Here is a 22,500-nt window from a genome sequence, read left to right as displayed (position 1 = left end):
CAGAAGTGTGTGTTCTATCCCAACCATTATCAATGGACCACAGGTCATCTCGTCAGCATCAGACAAGGCCAAACTATTTGCCAAGAACTTTGCAGCTAATTCTACACTATGCAACGAAGGCTATCGACTCCCCATATTTCCTCCTATAACACAGAACACGCTAGGTAACATACAAATATCTATGCTTGAGGTCGCCAAGCTAATCAAGAACCTTATTCCAGTAAATCAAATGGCCCTGACGGCATCCCAATTATAGCGTTAAAAAAGCTTCAACCAGAACTTGCCCTCATACTTACGAAACTGTTTAAGTGTTGCCTTAAGAAGTGCTTTCTGACTCCCTGGAAAACCTCATCAGTTTTCCCTGTATTCTTAGAATTCAGGTGATATTTCATCTCCCTCTCAGTACAGACCAATAAGTCTCCTGTGTGTCATGAGTAAGTTGCTGGAATCCATATTAAATAGAGAAATAGTAAACCACCTCAGCAGAAACAATCTTCTTAGTGACACACAATATGGTTTCTGCTCTGCAAGATCTACCGCAGATGTGCTGACGGTTATATCCCACAGGATTAGTGAATCTCTTGACAAAGGCTTCCTTTCTAGTGCAATTGCTCTTGACATATCAAAGGCCTTTGACAAAGTATGGCATAAGGGTCTACTTCACAAGATTTCCAGCTACGGTATAACTGGAAATGTTTTCTCAATCATTAATCATTTTTCTCCGATAGGCTCATAAGAGTAGTGGTCGATGGACAAAAATCAGAAGCCTGCAGTATTAATGCTGGAGTCCTTCAAGGGTCAATCCTGGGTCCAACTCTGTTCCTGATCGACATCAATGACCTCCCTAAACACATACTTAAATCATTCGTTGAGATCTATGCTGATGACACGGCCATCTACGGCAACACATCAAAGGCTGTATATGACAAAGCTCTCCCTGATTCTCTCTCTGATCCCGAGCGCGTGGTTCAGTGGGGGGGGGGAAGATGTGGCTTGTTACCTTTAATGCATCCAAAACCAAACTCCTATCCTTACATCATCAACGCTCTGATCTCCATCTGGCATCAACTGAAATGGATGGCTCTCGTCTAGGAGAAGCCCCGTGTTTTGACAAGCTTCTGGGTTTGACCTTTACTCCCGATCTGAAATGGAACATGTACATCAAGTCTGTTGCCAAGGTCGCTGGAAAGATGGTGGGATCCTTCTACCGCACACGAAGATATCTCACTACTGATGCAATTCTCTATATAAAAGCCAAGTACGTCCAAGGATGGAATACTGCTGCCATATCTGGGCAGGAGCCGCTAAAAACAGTCTATCCTGCCTTGACAGAATACAAAATAGACTTCGTGGCTTAGTGGGGGATGCCCTTTTCTCTACCCTGCAACCTCTCTCCCACAGAAGAGATGTTGCAAGCCTATCCTTGTTTTATCGTTATTTCCATGGCAGGTGCTCGTCTGAACTCCAATCTCTGGTCCCCCTTCGCCAATCTTTCACGAAAAACACCCGTCTAGCTGAATCCACTGTGAAAAATTTCCCCCCACTCTTTATCTGTGCCTAAATCAAAACGTGGATTCCATGAACAAAGCTTCTTTCTTAGAACTGCACGCATGTGGAACTGTTCCGTCTGCCTGCTTCCCACCTGATTACAACTTGGATGTCTTCAAGTCCAACGTTAACAAATTTCTAATGAACCGCCCCCTTAAGTAAACACTTCAAATCTCCACACTAACGTACTGTACTTGCAATAACCCTTATCCCCGAGTGGCTTCCGGGCCTTGATAAGTGGTGGCACCCGTGTAAAAAACGCAATCGAAATTAAGACGTAAACTAAAATTATAAAAAGTATCGGCGTCAGTGTTTTTTTTTTTTTTTTTTGTTATTTTGCCTGTATCTATCGCTTCGATATGGCTGTTTAGTTTAGCAGCTCAACAAGTTCTTTTTCGAACCAAATAAAAGATTTAGATTCCGTTAAAACACAAAACATGCAGGTAGGAAGAAGAGTAACTTATCTTGCTTTTGGTAACATTTATTTGTTATTTGAATTATTGATCTTTTTTCACTTTTTGGCTTCCATTAAATTCTGGAAAACGATTTTGTCATTAGGCTATCTACTTCCGGTTGTTTCGTCGGACACGTGGCCAGATTCACGACCAATGACGCTAACAGCAATGTTTCCAGCTTGGCTTTTTTTAAGGCTAAATTTCGCGAATTTTGCTTTTTTTGAAGTAGTCTTACCTTCAAAAATTGTATTTGGCCTTTTTAAAAATTTAGCTTAAATTTTGGCTTTTTTTTTCCTGATTTTACAAAAGTATTAGTAAAGAAAACATACTTAATTTGTTAAGTTTGCTCTTCAGTATTGTGTAGGACATTAAAATTTTTTCTTCTTCATTAATTTATGAAATATATCTATAATTCTATATTATTAATGAAAATGTTACAACTAATTTATGAAGCAGTTGGACTTCAAACGTTTATTGTCTTTTTTTTTTTAATGTTTAGATATTTTTTTTTGCAACGAGTTTACATAAATATATTTGCTAGTAACTATTAAAGAAAACGTTATAATGAAACATTTTTAAGCTTTTGGGAGTAACAGCGCAGTATATGTTATACAAGCCTTAATTAAACTAAATCTCCATTTACAGTTTCTTTCAGTATTTAGTATCGAAAGATAAACCCATCAACTTTATTCATTGAAGGTCAAATATTAATTGACCAATTTGAACTACCATCTTATCAAATCGAAGAGCTATTGATTTGTAAAGATAATGTAAAATACATTGTCTAAGGAGGTTGAATTTTGTTTTTGTTTTAAAGTAACAAATAATGGACAATTAATTATAAATTACACCTATAAAGCGTCATTATTTCAAAGTGAATTCTTAATTAAATATTTGTTGCTAAATTTGCCAGAGACATTGCCTCATTTTAATTTCAATTTTCGTATATCTTAGATGTTCTCATAAAATTTAATTCAAGTGATGTGTACATAAAATGTCGGTTTATTTAATTTGCAATAAAAATTGACAATAAGCTGAAAGTAACAACGAGGCCAAAGTTGTTTGGCGAATTGAGGAGAGGGAATCGATAATCATTTTTTTGTTTTACAAATTTTAAAGCTTACTCTAAACTAATTATTCACCTGAGTATCACATTCACTTTATGGGTCTAATTCTACTTCAAATATGTTTTAACATTAATTTTATAGTAAAAAAATGACACGCAAGCTGGAGTGGAAAAAATCACCCCCCCCCCACAAAAAACCCAAAAGAACCAAATAAAATGAGTTAAGGGGTGAGTTAGTAAAGCCCATTCTAAGTGTACTCTTCTCACTATTTTCAGGATTGTAAAACCTGAAAACAAACAAATTAATCTCAAAGTGGGAGTGGGAATTAGTGGGAGATAAAAGAAAAATAGGGATAGAAACTGAGCAACGATTGTGAGCTTTAAAATAAAATTGTTTTGTTTTAATAAAAGAACTTTATATATTATCCTGTTTTGATATCTAAGTGCTGTGAATTTTCTGGACTTCCTCAACCGGACATGTGCGTAGTTGTGTTAGGCAAAGCTTAAAATAAGAATACCGGATTTTGCCTTACATCAGACTTTAATCATAACAAATCCAGTGGTTCCTATGTTTTAATCTGCAAGTTAAATAAATCCCTAAATAAATCCATATATTTTTGTAAACGTACAAAATGCACTTGGAGCTGGTGTACATTACATGCATATATTTTAACTATTTTTCAAACATTTTTGTCGCAATTTATTGAAAATCGTAAAACATCTAAAGATTTTTTCTTCTAAAACAAAGTCGATTTGTATTTGTTGTTAGCGTACAAAATGCTATTTGAATTTTTTTCATAAATTGAAAAAAGTCGACGATTGATATGCAAAATACAAAAATGGTGTAGGAGCAGAATAGTTAACAACACTCTCTCCCATGTTAAGAATGAGTTTCTAAATAATAGCACTATTTAGAAAACAATTCTTAACATAGGAAGGGAGGCTTTTTAAAACTATTTTGTCCCTCCCCTTTATCAAAGAAGATTCGTATTTTTATTATAAGATTTGGTCGACTATTAGATTGGTTTGAAAAACTAAGATAATACTACTAACAATATTGTCAAATGCGCAGATTAACACCTTAAGCCAAATACCCAATCCCGGCAAAAAACATTGGATTTTGATTTAGAAGGTATTATATGTAAACACTATGAGAACATTTACGAAAAGAAATGAAATTATGGGGATTGTGCAGTATATACAACAATAAAAAAAATGGCAAATAAACAAATATGTAACAAATGTTATCAACGGCGAAATAAGTTACTCTTCTACTTACCTGGATCAGTTGTGTTTTAACGTATTTTTAAACTTTCATTTGATGGAAAAAACAAATAAGTGCCGAGTTGGTAAGTTAAACTGGAAACATGGCCGACAAAAACATGTCTTTGGAGTGTTAGTAATGGCTCTAAACTTGAAAAATAAGCAAAATACTGATAGAAATCCACCCAATAAGTGTCACCATGACATTTATTAGGCGGCTTTCTAGCAGTATTTTGTTTTATTTTTATGATTTAAGCAATTGCTGAGACTTTCCAGTTGAAGGTCTTATGTCACCCATTTTGGCGTTCTAACTTATCAACTCGGCACTACTTGTGTTTCTAATTTAATAGACGCTTAAAATATCTCAAACCACACAGAACTTTTCAAGGTAGGTAGAAGAGTAACTTATCTTCTCTTTGGTAACATATTGTTCATATGTTATTTTTTTTTACCACTATTTGGTTTTGTTATATGCATTGCAAAATTTAAAATATTTTAGAGTTTCGAGTGGGAGATCGGTTTCATATGCGTAATCACTTTAAAAAAAAAAAAGCAGACACCATCGAAAATACAGAATTTAACACTCATAAATAAATGGTTAACTGCTTTAAAACGTTAGAATATTTCGGAAATAAGAGCTCATCTTGCATTAAATTTATGTGTGAAACTGATCCCTACAAAGAAATAGTTTTATAGATAATTTCTTTATGATTAATAAATGTTTATCAGTATTTATTTTTCATGACAAAACACTTTATTTCATTTTTAAACATTTTTCCGGTATTTTTGTAAATACTACATTCTTATGAAATTGTTAGCACTTGTTTTCTTTGCTTTTTTTTCTCTCGCCAATTTGCAATTATCTCCATATATGATATTTTGATTGCAGGAATTCCCCTCTGGACGAAAATACACTAGGTTTGCTCCAGCAGATCCCACATACAAATTTATTATGTCTATAAGTAGCTATATTATGTAACTTTTCAACGCCATTTTACATACATTTATTCGTTAAAGTAAAATCCTATATTACATCTTAGGAGCCACATAACAGTCGCAACCATCTATAGTGGAAGTAGTTGGTATTTCCCCTCTAAATAAAAAGTACCCCTACTGCTCCCAGTTAATACTGGGAGGTATTCTGCATTTTGAACATATATGGAATTGCACTCTTATCTGGCTCATACATAATCTTCGAAAATAATGACTTCTTCCTTCTCACATACCGTCTAATCTCATTGGCTGAGAACTGACTATTCGTCTATTCAAGAATGTAAATATTCCTACAAAAACGAACGCCCCAGAGATTTACAAACATGGCTCCCCTCTATACAAGAGGCAATCGTTTTAAATAAAATACCCAAAAATGCAAACATTACGAAACATGTTCAGAAGCCAATGCTGCTTTTGTTTTTACATTAAATATACCGTACATGTTAACTTTTCTTATACAGTTACACTACCGTGCAACATCTTTTGTGCTTACCGTACATATTGTTTTCTAACACATCGTCACATGCTGTTATCCATTATTTCTTTCTAAAAAGAAAGATAAACCTTTCTTTTTAAGTACGTTGACTAAAATTCTTTGTTTATACGCTGAATAAATAATTAACAACCGATTACGCAATTATTTCAGTAGAGACCCGGATTTGTGATTTGGAAGCTTTTAAGCTGTCTAAAACGTTTGATTTCTTCCTTTTCTAACATCTAGATAAACGTTTCTTTTTACTTAAAGTATGATTGACTAAAATTAGTTTTTTGGTCTTTTCTAGGTGGAGTCAGCTTATACGTTGACATTTTTGCCAAGTTATTCACGCCTCGCGATACGTACGTTTTAAAGTCGTTATTTCATAGGCTTGTTAAGTCGACTAAAGCGTTTCATTTTTTTAAAAACTCCTTTTCCTCTTAGCGTTACACGTTCGCGCCTGACTACTGCGGCTAATTTTTTTTTCTCGTACGGGTACTCGCTGCTATTTACATTTTTTAGGGGATTGCTTGATTTTATTTTTACTTTTTTTTTCTTATGGCTCGCACGGGTCATAGCTATTATTACATGCTTTGTCTTTTTAACACAAATCGGTCACAAAACAAAATGAATTGTTTTTGCCCAATTTCCCCGATTGTATTTTCTTTTGGGTAAATATATTGAAAAAAAAAATTTTTGTGCGTACTTTAAACACTTATAACTAATATGAAATGTTTTTAATTTGTAAACGAAAATAGGGCACAAAGCAAAAATTGTTTTTGCCTAATGTCCCAATTATATTTTAGGTATATATATATCTGCGAACAATACTTCTTTATAAAAGATAAAAAATCCGTTGTCTAACATTAAAATTTAAAAAGTTTACATTGTTTATAATATATACAAAATTCTCTATATATTGTTTAAAATAAATAATTGTTTATTATTTAAAGAAAACGTTCTGTTTATACCGTTTCTTTTTTCTGCTTATTTAAAACTCACTTTCTGAAATACTATTTATATGTTAACATATGACAAGAATTTAGTTCCTTTTATGTGATAGAGGGTTCGAGAGTATTTTGCCACCTGAACGCCAATCTTTTCAACAAAAGTACCATACCCTGAACCTTACGATGCCCGCCAGATTAGTACGCACTAACCGACAGACACTGTTGTTCCTTCATAGTATTTGAGCGTGGGAATCCTCGCAACGATTACCAAATTTACATTTCGTGCAAATTTTGTGACAACCCGACTCCCACTCATAAAATGGGGTGTCTATTTCGAAATCCGTTCTAAATATAGGGAGGTTGGGGGCATCTATTCCGAAAGCCGTTTTTAACATGAGATTGAGGGTTGGCAACAACAGTCGTACTTTAATTTTTTATGCGGGCAGGTTAGGGGGTTAACGGGTCCTGCAAGTAAATATATAATAAGGAATTATTGCATCTCTGCATCCCACGTTAAGTTGCCAAAAATGAACAGGTGATTCCCCAATTTTTAACCAATTATATGTAAACAGTCTGAAAACTAATAAAACATGTTTCGCATAACATAAAATGATCGCACGGATATGTAAGCAATTTTGTTTGTTTTAAATCTTCTGTTCCTGATCAAAATTTAATATTAGTAAGTCATAAAAACATGCCACTTTCCTACTTCAACCTTTTGGTAATACGCAAAATTTGCTAGTCGTACTAAGAGTTAGTGGTAAAAATTTAGTTAACATCCCTAAAAAATTAGAATAACCAGACATGGGTATAATTTTACATTCAATTAATGCGTGCAACTCATGATCCCCTCCGCCCCACTAAATTCTAAAATGATTGTTTTTTTCAATGTGTTTATGCATAATCTTAAAAAAATCTATCTCATTCTTTTGGTTCTTTAAAATGTAAAATGCTTTTTTTATTTGAAGAAGTTCGAAAATGTTTCCTTTTATGTTTTCATCTACATTTTTAACTTGTGCCAAAACTGAAAAACAAAATACAATAAAGCATTATTTCTGAAACCAGATAACTAAAGTCAGAGCGGTGCCAGCAAAATAAAACAAAACTCGTTATAGCATTATACATCTTATATTTACAATGATCCCTTTGAGAGGCTCACACGGAAGTTTAGCAAATGGGTACAAAAAGAAATTTTAACATTTTAGATTTGATAAGGGAAACTCTTGAGGAAAAGAAAAAATAACAGCAGTTATTTTAGAATTTAGATTAAGGGATCAGTTTTGCACACAAGTTTAACGTAACATGATCTATCACCTTTTGACCAGAGCGTATGAATGGTATCTAATCATTCTAGTTCTTAAATGTAAAATATTCGTCTTTTTTTTTTTTAAGGGAAGCACCTGAACTTAAGGTTAAGGATAAAATTAAGAAAATTTGAGGGAACTGTTTAAATGTATGTATAGTTGTATGTCTGCCTAAAACTTTCGACAAATGCGACGGATTTTCACGAGCTCGGGGTCGTTTTAAAGCTGGACACTTCGGACTACAAATATTGAAAAATTGGCCAAAAACATTAATTCCTTCATCCTCAACTGGGCAGTTTTCTACGAGGAGGTCGTTTTTTTTTTTCGCTGACATTTGGTGCAAGTTATTCAAACCTCGCGTAAAAGACGTCGCATAAAACACGTTATTTCGACCGCCCGTGGCGTCACAACCGCGGGAAGCGCATCGATTTTTTTCGGAGGGGGATTCACCTCTTTCTCGCGTTACGGGTTCGAGCCTGCTTACTCCTATTTCCGATTGTCTAGGAGTAATTTAAACCTACGCCACTTCCGGTTTGGCGATAGGCGCAAAAGCAAACACGTCACGTTTTTATTATTTTTGAATTCGAGGGCTTGAGAGCATCGTGCGGGGCGGCTCACCTCCGGCACGACCTCTTGTCCCCGAGAATGGATGTGGCTGCGATTCAGGAGACGCATTTTGTTTCTTCTGTGGACTGTCAGGTGTTGGCCCGAGATTGAGATTTTCTTAGCATATGGCAGCCCGCGGGGTAAGTTTCCTTGTTGGTTAAACGTACCCTGTTCGCGACGGTCTACGTCGTTCATAGGGATGCGGAGGGCAGGCTGGTCGTGGCCGATGTTGCCGTAAAAGATTCTGTGTTTCATGTGATCGCGGTTCATGCGCCCAGCACCACTTGTGAGAGGGTCTCATTCTTCAGTCAGCTCGATGCGTTCATAGCATGTCGGAAGCGGGTAGTGCTAATGGGGAATTGTAACGCCATCTTAGACCCAAAGATGGCTAAGGTAGGAGACGAAGCTAGAGGGTTGGAGAGCTGCGACCCAGCCTAGCTGATCTGATGGCTAGATGCGGTCTAGTAGACAGGTTTCGGGTCGAGAAGACGTGGACGTGGACCAATAGCGTTTGCTATTATTCAAATACCTATTTAGACATAACTACGTTGTGAAGGTGATATCGATTCAGAAAAACTTGCACTTGATCTGCACGATCCTAGAGGGGGGGGATAGACGACTCAGAATTTAGATCAGTCCAAAGCTTTCGATAGGGTCGACCATCGCTTCCTGGCATCTGTCTTAGAGGCCGCCGGTTTTAAATTGGACTTCTGCAAGTGAATCTCTGATGTATCGCCAGCCCATGGCTGTCGTGCAAGTCAACGGAAAACGCTCGAAACCCTTTGTTGTCTGTCAGTTAGTCAAGGTTGTCCATTGTCGCCCCTACCCTATGTCCTTGCACTAAGACGTGGGGAGGAAAATTCGGCTCTGCGCGGAATTGCTTTACCTGGTAGCTCAGCTGCTAAGGTATTCAAGTTCACCGATGACGTCACGGTCTTTGTGTCGAGCTTCAGAGACATCAAAATCGTGTCAGAGGCGCTTGCTTGATGCGAAAGGATTACAAGGACCAAGATAAACCGCAGCAAGTCAGTCGGACTGCGGTTGGGCGCCTGGAGTGACAACACAAACCTCCCGGCGCCCTTCAGCTGGACTGATGGCCCGGTTCGGATCCTCGGCGTGTGGTTCGGACCGGGTCTCCAGCTCAACAAAAATTGGTTGGAGGTACGGTCAACTTGTGGCTTCCCAGGAAACTTTCTTTAACGGATAGAGCTGAGGCGTGCGCCACGTACGCCTTTCATCCTTTACTGACTGGCCGTACTTCCCCTGCTTGCACAACACTTACACGCTCTCGTCGAACTTTTGTCCTCACTCCTTTGGGACAGGAAGACACTGGGTGAGCAGACAGGTCTGTATTCAACGTCCGTATGAGGGAGGCTTCGGAATGCCGGACTTGAATAGTCCTTGAGACACTGACCTTCCTGAGACACTATATGCAAGAAGATGACCGTGGCACCCCGCGGTTACTGCCGACTTCCCCGACCTGCGACGGCTCTCGACAGGAGTCGAGAACCGTCGCAGGCTGCGGGGAGAATGTCTTCCTAAAAAGAGTACCGAGCCGTGCTAAAACGACTACCAAGGCCCAGTACATTACGATCCTGGCCGTGGCGAGAATGGTGATTTGGACGTCGCGTCTGCAAGGTTGCTGGGAGGGGGGTCGTTTTCTGATCAGGATCTGATCGCTTTCTTTAAACACCAACTACGGATGAAGATCAGATGTGATAGAAGGCTGCATCGCGCGGCATTTGACAGAAGATGGATACATGTAGCAAGTCTGTGTGTACGAAACGGAACCAAATTTGAATACGTGTTACCCGTCTAGGTGTGGAACACACAGTTCCGTCAAGTGTAACTCAATCTTTAGCCTCTTAGCTAGCCGAGTGAGTGCTCCAGCCCTCCCGGACTAGGAAATCTCCAAGATCCTCACCCCCTTCTAACTGCAATTTTTTCTATTCACCCCTTCCTCTAAATTTCACCCATCTTGGAGAGAAAGAAATTAATCAGTACCCCCCCATCCCTCACCCACAAAATTCTTTTCTCCATTTCGTCCCATCTAGAGGGCATCCCCACTTAGAGACTGTCCTGCAAGAGCTCAGGTTCCTTTACAAACCGAAGTGGAACGGGCGGTCTATGAACTAGACAGGGTTGTAATTTTTTCCCCCGCCTTCGACACAAATGAATTATTGTATTACCTTTATTGTTATCTTTTTAGTTTTAGTATCTGTTCCGATGCTACACTTAAGATAGTTTGTCTCGGTCAATGGAAACTATACCGAAACAATTATTTTTTTGGTTCCAACCAGAGTGCTCCTTTTTTCCTTTTTTTCGGGGAGCTGTTTAACCCTACATTAAAAACGACCTCGCGTCACATTTTGCTTTCGCGGGAAAGCAAATAAATACTAATAAAAAAAAAAGGATTTTAATATGAATATCAATACAAAAAAAAAAAAAAAAAAAAAAAAAGAGTATATATTAATGGAGAAAATTTTCCATTTGTTTTTATTTGTTTGTTTCTAAAAGATGTAGCTTCATGTTTTAATTTCTCTTTTTTGCTTGAAAAATCTGGCTTCATTTATTATAGTCTGGCAAATTGGCCAGCAGGTTATGACCTTATAGGCCATCTTTATTACAGAGGACGATTAGTAATGTTGTCATGACACGAGCAATGGGGAGTAGGCTGAACTAAAGTAGAGGCTTGTATTAATTCAAGAGAAAAGTAGGTTGAACTAATAAAAACCTGCTCACTCAAATGATACAACACCTGAGAAGGGCAACATTTCCCAAGATTCTAGTTTGTATGAACGAGATTTTTTTTTTTCCTTAGTTCATTCGTTTGGAGCTTTTTTTTCCGGGAGGTAGATTGCCACTATGACAAGATTAATAAGATTAAAAGGTTTTCTTTTAAATTACGAAGAAAGAGTTTTGTCTAGGTGTAATTGAATGCATGAGCGAGCGAGCGCACACACACACACACGAGCGCGCGCGCACACACAAATCAGAGGCGATCGCAAATTGCATCGTTATGATGACTAAACTTATGCATTCATTAACTAAAAGTTTAATCTCAGTTATAGATGTTTATGTTGTAAAAGTCATGGACGTGTATCAGAAGCAGAGATGCGTCATTGAATACCGAGTAAAAGTGCATTGAGAAAGTTGATCACCATGTAGAAAATAAGTTCTGAAGTATATACGGCCTGAAGTATATACGGCCTGAAGTATATACGGCCTGAAGTATAGAAGTTAGCTCGTTTTAATGACACCACTTTGTACCTGTTTAACTTTTTACTTATGGAACGGCCCTCGTGTATATATATATACGAGCTCTACATCAATATTGTTTTCTATTAATTTATAGATTTTAAAAGTGCACGTCAATAACATCTAAGTGTTCGGTAAAATCTCCAACTTGTTTTGAATTATGGAATATGAAGTGCAGGCAACAGTAGGCATTATTTTTGTAAATTTTACCATTTATAGGAGATGGGGCGACGGAAATCATACTATATCTAAAAAAATATGAATAAAATAAATAAAAAACAGTTAATAAATAAATAATCAAATTTAAAACTAACACTATGTTTATTGCTTACTAGCATGGGTGCCCGGCGTTGCCCGGGTGTTTGGAGGTGTGTTGTGCAAAAAAAAAAAAAAAAAAAGTGGTAGTAAGAAGGCAGGCTCAAGCCCATACTGCGAAGGATGAAAAGAACGGAAAAAGACCTGACGTCTTTGCTGTTACGACCACCACCAAACCGGAAGTGGCGTAGGATTAAATTAAGGCTAGACAATCAAAAAGAGGGGATAACTTGCGAAAATATCGGCGAAAAAAATCGACCCCTCCCTGTAGCTCAAATTTTCGACCCAAACTGATTAAAAGCTTGCCCTATCTCCGAATACCCGTTATGTAAAATTTAAAATGTTTAGACCAGAAAGTGTCTTAGTTTAGTTTTAAACTTTGACCCCCTTAATATTTTTTGAGCTCAAATCAAGTTATTAAGTTAGATCCATATCCAAGGAACCTATATCTAAAATTTCAATTGTTTATACCCAAAATTGGCGGAGGAATAGAGTTCTCAAAGATCAACTCGTTGAACTTTGAGCCCTTAACAGTCAACTTTCTGGCCGAAATGGATTACAAAGATGTTCCCCAAATTTGGTAATTTTCCAGAAGAGTCAAAGCAAAAAGAGGATATGCAACAAATGTAACCGAACGCAATCTATGTTACTATTCCACCTACCTGGGTAAGTGCTTTTTGTATTTAAAGCTTAACTGACCACGGGACTTATCAGGTTGGCGACTGTCTTTTGAACCCTGTCCAGGAGCGAAAGACTAGTAGAAGATGCATCAGCCCAAATATGACAATACTCCATACATGGGCGAATGGTGGCCTCAGATGTACAGGGTACGCTCGGGCATAAGTAACTTTCTAGCACGGTAGAGGGAGCCCACCTTATTTACAGCAGCCTTGGGAATGCCCTTGACGATGTTTCTCCTTGAGCATGTGTTGCATTTTTTCTTCTCGCGCACACTTCCTAATTTGCATATGCAATTTTCGAGTACTACTGCTGCTAATCTATTCACATACTGGCCATCCTTCGCTGCTGCTGCTATTTTTCACCGTGCTCATACACGCAAGTTACAGCAAGAGCAAACATAATTGCTTGTGGAAAGGAAATCAATATGGTACACCAACACGCACACTACAGTTGCGCAAGTGCGCCTCAGGAAATGGCAACAATTTACCCCTCCTTTTCGCTATAAACAGGAGGACCTAGATTCATGTTAACAAGGAACACTATGCAAGCTTTATTCTGCTCAGATTATCAATCTGTATATCTATAAAAGTGAGAATGTGTGTGAAAACAACTCTCAACCTATATACTCACCGAATTTTTTGATCTACAGACTTAAAAGTTGGTATATAGGGTATTCAGACATGGGAAAAAGTTTAATCGGTTTTCATATAGAAAAAGGGCTGGTTAGGGGTCAAAACTGAAAAGTTTTGATTGAGGGGCATCGTATTTTTATCTATTTGTCAACCGTTTCACGACTGTGCATGCGCGAATGGTTAATATGACAACTTCCTTGTTAAGAATAATTAGGTTTGTAAACACTTTCAACAACGCAGCAAGCTGGCGTAGTGATTATCGTACTTTATTCACCCTCTTTAGGTTTTAGTTTCGATCTCAGCGCGAGTATTTTCCTTTTATTTACAAGTGAATTGTTTTAAAAAAAACAAAACAAAAAACAATGCTCACATAGGTCTCAGAAGTATTTTTAGGTAATGTATCCTTAGTAGGGCTATGACAACAGCATATTATTTTCCTTGTTTTGATTCTCAGGTATATATCCATTGATATCTTATGTTTTTATGTAGAGTGATGTGGTTCTCGGTTGATTATTTGTGTCTGTCAGATATATACCAGGGAGTCAATGACAAGAATATGCTGTTGTCATAGTCCTAGTAATGACTATTAGTAGTTGAGAAGGTTTATAATTTAAAAGGAAATATGCTTTGTCTTGGCAGCATGTAATGGGACCATAAATTAAACGTTACATATGCTAGTGTAATATATATATATATGGGGGGGGGTTGGATATATGGAACAAATTCAGTCTGATTTAAGTCGGTAAAATAGCTAAGGGTTCAAAGTACTCCTTTACATATGCCGAAATATACATTTATTCGTTTAACTACGTTATTTTTTTTTATTAAAGTTCTTACATGCATATTGACTTTAGATGGAAACGCTTTATGCTGGAGAGTAGTTTTGGTTTCAATTCTAGCTAAGGCATATTTTTTGTAACTTTTGAAATTACTAAACATTGGGTATAATAATCGAAATGGCGATATAATAAACACGAAATCTGCATAAATTTAATATATAAATCTCGCTATGTCTGTGTATGTGTGTGTGTGTTTCCGTTTTTCAAATTGTACCTCCTCCCAAACGGTAGGTCACTGGACGTCATGCAGCAACTCAACAGATTGCATTTTTGGTGTAAAATTTTATTAAAGGTAATTACTCGGTTAAAATAATTGCTAAGGGGTTCAAAATTGACACAATTACAACTTGCCAAGCATAGTGCAATGGCGTCGTTCTACGCATGAGTACGCTATGTAAAATAGACATCTATTTTGTTATTTTACAGCACTTTCAAGCCGGTTGTCCCTTTTGTGCAATGGATAGCGTGACCGGCTACTGTTAACAGGTGGTTTCGATCTTCACCATTTTACTTTATATTCCGGTATTCTTGACTTTTAAATGTTATGTAATACTTTTACAAGAACACTTTAAAAAAAGCAGAAGAATGCTTTTGATGTACCTAACGAAAATATATTCAATATATATATATATTCGCCTTTCTGGTAGTAATTTATGAGAATAATTTATTAAAAAATACAATTTATATAGAAATTTATTTTACAAGCTTTTGATAGACACTTTCTATACTTGTAAAAAATTAAACATAATAATGTAGAGAAAGGAAGAGAGAATAAGGCTTCTTTTCTCTTTATACCTCTTTCTCTATCAGCTGGAAAACAGAACCAATGTTGGAAGCAGTAGCAGTACCCATCGTCGTCGCACGATTTTAATACTTGATTGTAGTAGGAGTAATAATAATAGTTCTAGTATGGCTATAAATTGCCTGTCTGAGCGTCGGTCGCAGTTTTAAAGGAAGGCGAAGTGGCGGCGGACGACAACACGACATTCGTGACTAACACAACCAAACAGTCCCATTGCTTATATATATATATATATATATATATATATATATATATATATATGGTAAAAACTGGTAATTAGTAAAAACCTGGAGAGAGTGCTCCATACTATTGCAGAGCAAATATGCGTTTTATTTTTTATTACCGTTTTATCTGTTTGGTTACATATGTTTCAGATGTTGGACCATGTTTACGATCTAACAGCCTCGTCAGACCTTACAGAAGTCTTGTGTAAGGTCTGACGAGGCTGTTACATCATAAACATGGTGTAACATCTGAAACATATGTAACCAAACAGATAAAACGGTAATAAAAAATAAAACAAACATATATATATATATATATATATATATATATATATATATATATATATATATGTGAGGGAGCGCGATCGAGCATTTAAGGTTTTAAATCAAGTTTTTACGTAGTAACAAGACTAAAATGTTTTGATACTTTTGTCTCCCTGGTAGCAACTTATATGGAAAATTTATTAAAAAAAAAAAATACATTTTACATTAATTTTTACGGAAGCTTTTGTGTAGATACTTTCTATACTTGTCATCTCAATAAACACAATAACATTATTCACAGCTTTATCATTTTACTATTCCTACGTTGCAATTAGTTTAACGTAACAAAACAAAATTTAGAAAAATCTTGACCATATACAATGTACATACCCGAGACGGAACTAAAACATATTCCAAAAAGTCATGTAATTTGATCAAAATAATTTTTTCAGATAATCATTTTTACAATTTTTTTATGATTTATATAGTAACTCATGATTAGAATATGAATTAAGCTTGTATTTGACACTTTTCTGTCGTTTCCTTTACAAAAGGTGATAGAAGATAACTCGATTCGTGAGGTTTATTCGAATTTAAAATTCTAAAAAAAAAAAAAAAAAAAAAAAAAAAAAAAAAAAATGTACTTGTTTTACATATATTTTTAAAAAGGAGGGTTATGGAGTCAATCCCGAAAATGGCTGAAACAGTTAACCATCTCAAAATTACATCATGTCATTTCATGTAATTTTGTAACAGCGAAAGAATATAAATCAATCTCGGAAATGATTGAAGCAGTCTACGATCTTAAATTGACCATACATACATACATACATACATACATGTTGGTGTTGTGTGAAGGTCAACTGGGCCAGGTTCTGGCTGGAGTGATCCGTATTTTTCTGAATTTTTAATGTTATGATCCGGAAATGACGTTACTAGTGGAGAGTAGAAAGAAGCAGGATTATTTTTCTTTCAAAAGTGTTCTGGAGGTGTCCAGGGATATATATATATATATATATATATAAAATCCGATGGGAGGTAGGTAAAATTATTTTACATAGTTTTTGTGCATTACCCGTCCTAGGAAAGAAAAACTTATTTAATATAAGTGCTGTAAATTTCTTGTCCGAGGGAAGGTACACTTATTTCATACATATGTTGTGTAATACCCGTCCTAGAGTAGGTAAAATATTCTTTTGCCCGAGATAGCTAATGATACAGATATAAAAAAAATCCTCTAGACTAAGAATAACAGGTTAAAAATCAACTTCAATTTTCTCATTGTTTTATATAGTCCCGCGTAACGCCGGGTGGTCCTGCTAGTTAAAATATATTCAAGCGTATCTTACGACCAGGCAACGCCTGTGGAATTGTCTTCCGTTTTCCTGCTTTCCAGCTGACTACAATATGGTTGTCTTCACGTCCAATGTAAACAAGTTTTTGATGAGCCGTTCCACTTAAGGAAACAAATTTACCGAATTTCCATTATTAACGATTACTATATTGTCCAATTGACTACTGTACACTCTTAACCCTTATCCTCGAGTGGTCTCTGGGCCTTGATAAGTGGTTATGCCTATGTAAAAAAAATAAATTTTGCCAAATATTGAGATAATTAAATTGGTTTAATTAAATAAATATGAATAGTAGTTCGTTTTAGGGGTTAAAAAGGATCGACATTAAAGTCATGCACAAAGAAAAACAAAAAAACTTCCGAATCAATTGAGGAATGTGGAAGCTTGTGCTTCTATAAATTGAGACGCATGACTGGAAATATTGGCTCGGTTTAGCCCGACAAATTCAAACAAACGCCACCAAAGACTTGTTAGTATAAGTTATTTATTTTTTTTTTTTAATGCTTCTTACATTCACAAATGTAGGGGTAGAGATAGACTGCGATCATGACTAAGTGTTAAGGAAAGTGTTCTTTTCAATTGCTGAGAAAGAAAAAATTATACAAGGATGACAACATAACCACTTGTAACAAAAAAAAAAAAAAAAAACTTCCTTTGTTCGGTTGTATACTTTGACATTACCGATACAGTACGACAGGCAAAAGTAATCGCGAAAATGGCCGGTACATTTGGGAGCTAACGTCTTCCAATAAGGCTAAAAATTTATCTGAATATTTTGTGCTTCTTTAATATTTAAAAGATCATCATGAATGTGGTTCGAATATTAAACGTTAAAGCATAAAATGTTTAGATAAAATGTAGGAGCTCAGCGACGTTCGTTTTCTGATGTTAAACTTTTTCAACGTGTTGTCCGTGAAATCATTGGTTTGTGTGTGTTTTATGGGTAACAAACGTTAACAATATCGACTTATTTTTCCCATGCTTCAAATAAGGTCAACGCTGAAGAAAAAAAAAAAAGGGGGGGGGAATACACGTAATCGAAATATACGTCACCTATATTTTTTGTACTAATAGTGTAGACTACAGTGTAGTCACTACACTGTAGTGCAAAAAATATTTAACGAAAATAATAAAGTGTAACTGTTGTTTTTTTTAGCTGCAGCATTTGAACTTCCAATTGTTTTATGTTGATAATTTTATGGTCGTTATTTAATTTATCTGAGAATATCTGAATCGCGGAAAAAAGAAAACGTTTCTATTTCAATCCGTTATTACACTTAGGAAAGTCGGAGTAAGCCAAAGCTAATAAAAATATCATGATACGAGACATAACTTCTGTGGGCGGGGCCTATGGATCACTAATATAGAAACTGTATGTGTGTGTACACAAAAAAAAAAAAAGCAAAAACTCATTTTGATTAGTTTTAGCCAATCTATATTAACTAGCAGGCCGCCTGTCGTAAGATATGCATAATTATGTTTAAAGGTGCTAATCCACTTACTGATCCGCGCTATTTTTTAAATCGTATTTCCAAGTTTAATTAAAGTTTTTTTTTTTTTAATTCAATTGTAAGGACAGATAGGTACAACCCCCCATCCCCATGTTAAGAATGGCTGGTACTGGTCGCGGTAAGAGTTCCCTGCCGAACACCCTAAAACAAAAAAACAATGACTTCTCCCCACGCAGGCGCAAAGGACATGTTTTAGTTGCCATAGTAACAAAACGATCCTGAATTTTTATCGACATTGTTTTACTGTTTATGAATATTGAAATAAAATACATTACTACACATTATTAATATCTCACTTTTAATCACTTTTATCGACTTTTTAAAACATTTTTTTTACTTTTTAATAGCATTTTCTTTTTTAAATGACAACGTTAATGTTTATGAATATTGAAATAAAATACATTACTACACATTAATATCTTTTTTTTACTGTTTATGTGTCATTTTTCGACTTTTTTCTTTTATTGAAATATTATATGAAATATTGAAATTATTCTTATATTGAAATAAAAGACATTACTACACATTTATTAATATCTTTTTTTTTACTGTTTTACTGTGTGTCACTTTTATCGACTTTTTCTTTTCAATATAAGAATAATTTCAATATTTCATATATATAATATTTCAATATAAGAAAAGAAAAAGTCGATAAAAGTGACACATAAACAGTAAAAAAAAATATTAAATGTGTAGCAATGTATTTTATTTCAATATTCATAAACATTAACGTTGTCATTTAAAAAGAAAATGCTATTAAAAGTTAAAAAAAAGTTTAAAAAAGTCGATAAACTAAAACATGTCCTTTGCGCATGCGTGGGGAGAAGTCATTGTTTTTTTAGGGTGTTCGGCAGGGAACTCTTACCGCGACCAGTACCCAGAATTCTTATAAAACAAAACCATAACCTTAAACTAGCAGGGCGCCCGGCATTGCCTGGTCATAAAATACACTTAAATGTGATATTTTGATTTGTGCAGATTTTGTATTATATTGAACCCAATCAATAGTAATGATTGAAAAAAAAAAAAAAAAAAAAAAAAAAAAAAAAAAAAAAAGACTCGCGCGCCACCACCGAGAATCGAAACCAAAACATTTTGCTTACGATTTATTTTTGCCTCTGCCGTTAATGACTAAGCTACGAAGACATGTTTGCTGCAAGACTAAAATAAATGATAAAAGCGTTTTTAATATGAATATCAATACACACAAAATATAGGAATATGGATTCTTTAATAAAAAAAAAAGAAAGAACTGAGCATTCGAGTATTATGTTTTTCTTCTAAACAGTTCACTTGCAAGAGAAAAAAAATACGAGTTGAGATTTAAACCAAAACTTAAAAGGCAGTAAGTCAAGTATATTTTACTATGTAAAAGAAACAATATCGATATTTCAGAAGTTAACGGTTTTAAATAAGCAGACATTCTTTTTCAAAAATAAATATAAACAACTTTATAAAAAAAACAAAAAAAAAAAAACACTATTTTATACAGAACTTTTTACTTCTAAATCTATATATAAAAGTTAAATTATTTCTGTCTGTGTGTCAATTTTCAATCTACAGACTCGAGATTTGACATAAGGCATAATGAGATTTGGGAAAATCTTTTAATTAGTTTTCGGCCACAAATGTGGCTGTTAAAACTCTAACAGACTCATCCACCAATTTTGGGTCTAAACACTTGAAATTTTAGATGTAGGTTGGACATGGATTAAACTTTTTAACTTGAATCGAGTCCAATAAATGTTAAGGTCAAAATTGGAGTTAAAGTTAAAAAAAAAAATTGATTTTTCAGCCAATTTTTCTTCTAAATATTTAAAACTTTATATAAAAAGTATTCAGACATAGAACAAGCTTTTTAATCTTTTTGGTCGAAGATTTGACCCTTACGGTTTCTAGCAAACTATTCAGATAATTTTTCAGTCTAAACATTTGAAATTTTTCATAAACGGTACTCAGACAAGCAGCAAGCTTTTTAATCAGTTTTTGGGGGAAAATTTGGCTGCCAAGAGGTCAAAGTTGAAAGAGTTGACCTTTGCAGAATCTACCAAAAGCCTCCGCCAATTTTGGGTCTAAACACTTGAAAATTTTAGATCTAGGTTATCTGGACACAAGTCATATATATATATATATATATATATATATATATATGCACATAAAGTTATCAACAGTACATAAGGCCCGAGCAAAGCTGAGCTGCTAGTATCTAAATATAAACCTTTCAATTGTAAACAACATAAATAGAAAGTTTTATATTTTCTATAATATAAAACGTATTTATTTTAGACAATATAAACTGAATAAAAAAAAAACAAAAAAACTAGGGTGGCCATCTACAATGCACACTTCCACATTGCATTTTTTTCTTTTCGCCTTTTTTTTCGACGGATCACACCTAATGTTTTTAAGATTTTTTATTTAATCTAAGGACAATGATGTTAGGACCTTTATTATCCAGTGTATTCCGTATCGTTTTCACTGGTCGCCATGTTTGTTTTTGCGCGTGCATTCATTCAATTTTTGCGCGTTTATATATTAACTCTGTATAGTAACCTGCACTTTTATACATTAATTCGGTGAAAGTGCATTGGGTGGGGGGCACCAGAAGACTTACCTTTAAGAAGTTGATTACGGGGAGGTTGAAAAAAAAATGGAAAATGCCTTTCGATATGGACACCCCCAACCTCCCCATATTAAGAACGGCTTTCGGAATAAACACCTTTGGACAACCAGTGCAGTGCACATTGGTCCATTAATTCTGTATACTCACTATTCCATAGCTAGTTATCACATATACTGATCCAACGAGTCATGGGTGGTCTAGTATAATTTATGGTACTCATGCACTTATTGATTCGTGGTGAAATAACGTTATTTAAAAGGCCATTCTTAACATGGGGAGAGGGGGTGTTTTGTACCTATTCTGTACTTTAACCTTACAACTGAATAATAAAAAAAAAAAAAAAAACTTTAATTAAACATGGCAATACGATAGCGCGGATCAGTAAGTGCATTAGCACCTAATATATAATTGAGGATTTGAATTTGTATTCGTTGTCTTTGAATAAAGTGTGCTTCACTTTTTTAAATGTTATACCTTTTAGTTTTCATCGATTTTTTTTTTTTTTTTTTTTTTTTTTTTTTTACAGACTATTCATAAATTATAATTTGTTCATTTTTAAATTCTGTAAATAGTTAGAGTTAAAATTTGCATATATTTTTATAGAATCAATTCCGTCTCAAACCGGGTATTTGTTTGTGTGGTGCGTGAGAGTAGTTTAGCATTAAGTTATAAATTCGTTCTCAGAACGCTCGAAAAATAATTTTAAAAATCAATTGGAGACTGGAATAATTCTAGAAAATTACAAAAAGGTGTACGGGTAATATATACATGTTATATAAGTTTGAATTTGTTACGGTCTCAAATTTTAACGTTATTTCGAGAAAACTTTAAAACAAACGACAAAGGCTGGAACGCTAGAAGTTTTGAATTCAACTCTGGTTATACCCAAGGCAGTTTTTAATTTTTGAAATCATTACTATATATTGGATACAATATAATAGAGTATTGGCTCTATAATAACACATACGAAATCTGCATGAATATTTAAAGGTATTTTACAACCTGGTCACACCGAGAGGGGGTGGGGAATATAAAGAAAATAATTTGTCCGGTTTAAATTTAACAAGTGTCAGTTTGAATTTCATAAGTGAAAAAAAAAAAAAAAAAAAAAAGTCGGCCTTAGTTGGGAGTTAATATCTTCAATAAAGCTAAATTCTGTATATTTAGTGCTTAATTAAAAAAAAAAATACCTAGAAGGTAGTTCGAATATCAAAACGTTACTCATGCACTTATTGATCCGTGCTGAAATAATGTTATTTAGAAAGCCATTAACATGGGGAGGGAGGAGGGTGTTGTGTACCTAATGTGTACTTTCACTTAACAATTTAATAAAACA

General features: G+C 34.9%; 1 protein-coding gene across 1 annotated transcript in view; it reads right to left on the bottom strand.

Moving 5' to 3' along the window:
- Nucleotides 1-22,500, bottom strand: part of LOC145243852 (beta-1,3-galactosyltransferase 5-like) — a 79,941-nt gene that overhangs the window by 56,859 nt on the left and 582 nt on the right. The window lies entirely within an intron of this gene.

This window comes from Euprymna scolopes, chromosome 22, assembly GCF_053919585.1.
Source record: "Euprymna scolopes isolate OS-2025 chromosome 22, ASM5391958v1, whole genome shotgun sequence".
Lineage (NCBI taxonomy): Eukaryota > Metazoa > Mollusca > Cephalopoda > Sepiida > Sepiolidae > Euprymna > Euprymna scolopes.
This window is presented reverse-complemented; position numbering and strand designations above follow the sequence as displayed.